Below are 6,000 nucleotides of genomic sequence, written 5' to 3'. Positions count from 1 at the left end.
AAACCTGAAACCTAGTCGTGAGCCCTGATGGGGAATCATACCCACAATTTTTCATTTACAGGATGACACTCCAACCAACTGAGCCCACTGGCCAGGGCTCTAGCATTTCTTACTGAGATATTTATAGATGAGTTATAGGTTACCTGAGGTATAGGTTTGCTTTAAAACAGTATAGAAGGTACATGTTGGCAGTATAGATGAAATAAAATTGGCCATGAGCTGATAATTGTTGAAGCTGAATGGCATGTACATGATAGTTTATTATACTATTCTTTTTAATTTTGTACTTGTTGAAACTTTCTTCACCACCCCACCGGGACATTTTTCCTTTGTTTTTAGAGAGAATAGTTCAAAACACTGAGGAGGGGAATGACATCAGAGGGTGAGAAACATGGATGTGAGAAGGAAACAATCAATTGGTTGCCTCTCTTATTCCCCTAGACTGTGGATTGTATGCACCTGGACCAGGAACTTAACCAGCAATCTGTGCTCTGACTGGAAATCGAACCCTCAACCTCATACCTTTGGGTATGGGATGACGCTCCAACCAACTGACCTACATCAGCCAGGGCTATCATAAAATGTTTTTAAAAATTAGAATCACAAACCCACAAAGCTAATCTAACAGGTCACAAAGCAAATTAGTAGTCCAAATTCTGTTATATATCATAAATACTGAAATATATAAACAGAATACACATGTTTGTGTGTGTGTAATATTCTCAAACCTAACTGGAAAATGGTATTACATAGTAGGTGAGTTTGATTTACTTCATTTCTACACTTAATTGCAAATCTTTGTGCAGTTAAAAGTTACACCCAAGGAAACAAGTAATCCCCAAGTTATCTGGGGTTACCCACACAAGCAATTTGGGGTGTGCCTTCTAGGTTGGTTGTGAGGGTGAGGTCTGGAAGAGCAGAGTTCTGGGATCATCTTTGTCATGACCTGGAGGGAGAAGCACAGTCCTCCTCTGTGTTTCCTGTGCCAATAGGAATCCCAAGCCAGTACCCCCTAAATGGGATGGGCTCACTGCCCATGTCACCTGGCTTAACATGTTACGTATGTAATTCCTAAATGCGATGTGAGCCTCTAAACTCTTACCCAGCTTGTTTCACTATTTGATTTACCAACATATTCAATAAAGCTATTTACTGCTTAATCGATTTACAATTCTGTTCACATTCTATCAATACAGGAGGGTCATGCTGCTTATATTTAAATGACATATATTTAAATGACATCAAATTGGATTGTGCACCAGTTTCTTATTTTGCAGTCACAACACCACAAACATGCTAATGACATTTCTTCTGACATGGTGCCAAGTATCTCCCTTTCTCTCTTCCAGATCCATTTTTGACCTTGTCCTCCCTTCTCTCTGCCCAGAAAGTTAATCTGAATAAACTATACTGCATAGAGCAGGTTCCTTGCCCTCTGGTTTCTGATTGGTGTGGGCCATGAGGGGCCCCTGCAGGGGACTGAGGAAGAGAAAGACAGGGAGGTCGAGTAATTATTACCCTGGGTTGCTCCTGGCAAAGTTACCTCAGGTTGGCTATGCCATTCAATAGAAAATTATTGCTCCCCTCAAAACAATCAGCTACAGGATTCTCTCCTTCTGGGGTCCAGCAACTGCTCCCTCTCTTTATCGCCTCTGTCCTAGAAGGAACAGCCAGTGCTAGTAAGCCCCAGTTAGATTCCTCTTCCTTGTGATTCTATTCATATTTCTGTAAAGAATCTGCCTGTAGACGTGGTTCAGTGGATTGAGCATTGGCCTCCAAATCACAAGGGTCACGGGTTCAATTCCCAGTCAGGGCACATGCCTGAGTTGCAGGACAAGACCCCAGTAGGGGGTGCCAGAGAAGCAACCACACATTGATGTTTTTCTCCTTCTCTTTCTCCTTCCCTTCCCCTCTGCTTAGAAATAAATAAAATCTTTAAAAAAGAAAAAAAGAATCTTTCTGTAAATAAACTCTCCCAGGATTATACCAATTTGAGTATGTCATATGATTTCTGCTGAGACCCTAACTGATACATTAACTTAAAGCTAGAAATCATCGCTGTAATTTTTAGACTAAATTCATTTTTAATTACATTTACCAGATTATTCCTGACAGGAAAAGGAAAGGATTATATTTTTAAGAAACAAATAATCTCCTTGAGCAAGATATTCATAAAACACTTATTATACAAATATTTATTAAGTATGTACATGGTACAATTATTGCTAACATTGAGTATTTTGCTAAGCATTCTACTTACCTTCTGTTATTTAATCTACTCAACAATTCTATAAAGTATGGGATATTATTTTTATCTGCCTTTGACAACAAACTGAGACTCAAATATGTTAAGTAAATAAGTTGCCCCAAATAACATAGGAAGTAAGGGGGTCAAGATTCACATTTAGGCAAAGCGATTCTCAGAATCCACCTGTTGAGCTCTGCACTCTACTGCCTCTCCACCATTATGCTGGACCTCAAAGAGCTATACAGAAGGGAAATAAGATGGGCCTGCTTACACAAAGCCTAAGACCTTATGGGTAGAGAAGACACAAGTGTAAACATCACTTGGAGTGTTCATAAAAGAGCTTTTGAGGGAAAAGTAGCTTCTAACTTGTGGTCTGTATTGTACTTACTATTACGGAGGTACTTACACTTTAATTAACACTAATGTTTTCAGATACATTTTTCTTGACTCATTTGTGATCCAATTTATTTTCATTCTGTCATTTCAGCTAGGATATATATATGTAATATATAATATATATTATATCTATATGTGTATACATATATACATATATACTATATATTCCTTATCCATTCATCCACTGATGGACACTTAGGTCTTTTCCACATCTTAGCTGTAATAAATAATGTTGCAATGGACTTAACAGTGCACATATCTCTTTGAATTAGTGTTTTCATATTTTTTAGATAAATACCCAACAGTGGAATACCTGCATCATATGGTAGTTCTATTCTTAATTTTTGAGGAATCTCCATACTGTTTTTCATGGTGGCTGTACCAAAATACATTCCCACCAACAGTGAGCAAGGGGTTGCTTTTCTCCGCATCTTGTTATTTCCTGTCTTTTTTAAAATTTGATTTTAGAGAGAGGAGGCAAGGTGGAAAAAGAGAGGGAAAGACAAACATTGATTTGTTGTACTACTTATTTATGCATTCATTGGTTGATTCTTGAATGTGCTTTGACCAGGGATAGAACCTGCAACCTTAGTGTATCAGGACAATGCTCTAACCAACTATGCTACAGACCAAGGGCCTTCTTGTCTTTTTGATAATAACCATTCCAACAGGTGTGAAGTTATATCTCATTGTGTTTTTGGCTTGCATTTCCCTAATAATTAGTGATGCTGAACATTTTCATGTGCCTGTTGGCCATCTCTATGTCTCAACAACCAAAAAACAAATAACCTGATTAAAAATGAGCAAAGGATATGAATAGACATTTTTTCCAAAGACACTACACAGAAAGCTCTTTTTCAGTGTTACCTGTCACATGTGAAATATTTCTTAGAAACATACAATAGGTTGACCTTCATCACCAACCCCATTGTTTTTGCTAGCACTCTGTATTCTAGTCAGACTTTATTTTTTCTTCTTTTTTGAAAAAAATTCTTACCTGAGGATATGGTTTTTTTTTATTGATTTTTAGAGAGAGAGGAAGGCAGGGAGAGAAATGTCGATGTGAGAGAGAAATATCAATCTGTTGCCTCCCCTGCGCCCCCAACCTGGGACTGAACCTGCAACCTTTAGGTGTACAGGATGATGCTCCAACCAGCTGAGCCACCCAGCCATGGCTTATTTTTGATTCTTGACAGAATCATACTACTTCCTTACTTAGGACCCTCACTCGGGCTATTCCTTCTTCCTAACTTCTATCCATCCTTCAGATTTCTGCTTAAATTCACATACTTGGAAGAGCCTTTCCTAACCCTAACAGACTAATTAGACACCAATAGACTCATTATTTGCTTTATGGCATTCTTTTCCTCTGAGACAGTGCAATGATAATAAAGTAATTAATTACACAATTATATACTTAATCTCTGTCATCCCCAATTCATGTACAATCTATGAAGACAGAAAGTGTTGCTCTGATGTCTTGTACATGTGATATGTGCTCAATAAATATTTGTTAAACGAATAAGTACAGAATAAATTTATAATTTAGGAGTTGCAGGAAAGCACCTAATAATGAAATAACTTAAAAATGTAAACTATCCGGGGGGCGGGGGGAAGGAAACTATATTGTAAGGGTCTTTAATAATCTAAAAAAATCCTGCTGCTGGTGGTTTGAAAATAACAATATTTAGCCTATTCATAGGAAAGGTATTTATCATATATTAAGTGGGGAAAAGATATATTATACATATTTATAAAAAGAAAATCTATATGTATATGTGTATGTATCTATGCACGTATATTAACAGGAATAAAAGAAAACCTAAAGATAATGTGTTTGCATGAAAAAGCAGGAGATCAAAGGAGAACCAGGCTATGCGGTTTTCATCTAACCTCCACCAGTCACTGGCTGCGGGACTCTAAAACAGTGCACATAAAGTGTCCAATAGATGTTCATTATTATCACAATATAGGTATAAGAAGAGCTAAAGGGTGAAAAGTTACTCACCAAAATATTAGTAGATCCTATCTCTGGGGTTTTGTTTTTTAAATTTGTATGATTTATTTTTCAATCTACATTTCCTATTTGGAAATAAGCATGGCCCAGTCTAACACAGTGGTTAAACTCATGGGTGCTGGTATCAGAACTTCCTGGGTTCAAATCTCAGTTCTACCACTTATACTTTGCATGGCTTTGAACGAGTCCACTTCTGTTACTTCATCTGTATAATGACAGTCGAAATTATACCTATCTCCTAGGGCCAAGAGTAGGAATAGACAAAAACAATATATGTAAAGTTTTTGAAGAACAATGTCTGGTACATATGTGCTCAAAAGTGTAGCCAATTTTATGTGATAAAATTTTTTTTAAGTTTTTGTAAAACTTTAAAACTTTATCCCTAATGGTTTGGCAGTTAGTTTGCTCAGCAGTCTTTGATCTCTAATTGACATAAAGAGTAAATTTATTCTGTGAAGTTAGAAAAGAAAAAAGCCAACCCCCTTTCAACTGAAGCCTTTTGAAGCCAATTCCAAATCTCTACAGTTTTATGTTTTATCATTTTACTAGCATGGATTTGAACAGCTTTTATGTGGGCTAGTGTAAGTTATTTGTTGGTATTTCAAGTTTGTAATTTTGGAAATAATAGTTTTAAACTTGCTGGCACTGAACTCTAAAGTTATGAAATACTTCATGACATGACATGCCTTTCTTAACCACTCTCACACCATGGTCTCTTGGTTTGCCTGCTGCCTCTGTCCCTGCCACTTCTGAAAGGCCCTTGCTGGCTGTCCTCCACCTAACCTCTAAATGTTGGGATTCCCTGGGGATGGTTTTGAGTCCTTTTTCTTTTTTTCCTACACTCCCTACATGCATTCAACATTCTCATGGTTTTAAATCTGTATCTAGCTTAACCTCTATCTCCAGACACATCTGTCCAACCACCTGCCTCATTTTACATCTGGTTGGTTTTTTCAGAGGCATCTCAAACTCAACAACTTCCAAATAGAGTCATTCATTTCTATCCTCATCAGATCAAGCCCCCCAATTCTGCTCCTCTTTCACTCTTCCCTATCTCATGAACCATACCACCTTCAAGCTAGTCATCAAAGTGTCATCTGAAGTGTCTTTCTCTCAACTTCCACATCCAATCAATCCATGAGCAAGTTTGGTCATCATTTTACTTTCAAAATATATCTAGACTCTCTTCCCTTCTCTCTATCTCCACTATTGCCCCCCCATCACCTTATCACCTTCATCTCTTCTCTTCACCATTGTGCTGTGCTACCTCTCTACCTTCATCTCTTAACCTGACTACAATAGCCTCATTAGACTTGCTTGTAGTCTTGCCACTCTCACA

Source organism: Phyllostomus discolor, chromosome 2, assembly GCF_004126475.2.
Source record: "Phyllostomus discolor isolate MPI-MPIP mPhyDis1 chromosome 2, mPhyDis1.pri.v3, whole genome shotgun sequence".
In the NCBI taxonomy this organism is placed as follows: Eukaryota; Metazoa; Chordata; class Mammalia; order Chiroptera; family Phyllostomidae; genus Phyllostomus; species Phyllostomus discolor.
This window is presented reverse-complemented; position numbering follows the sequence as displayed.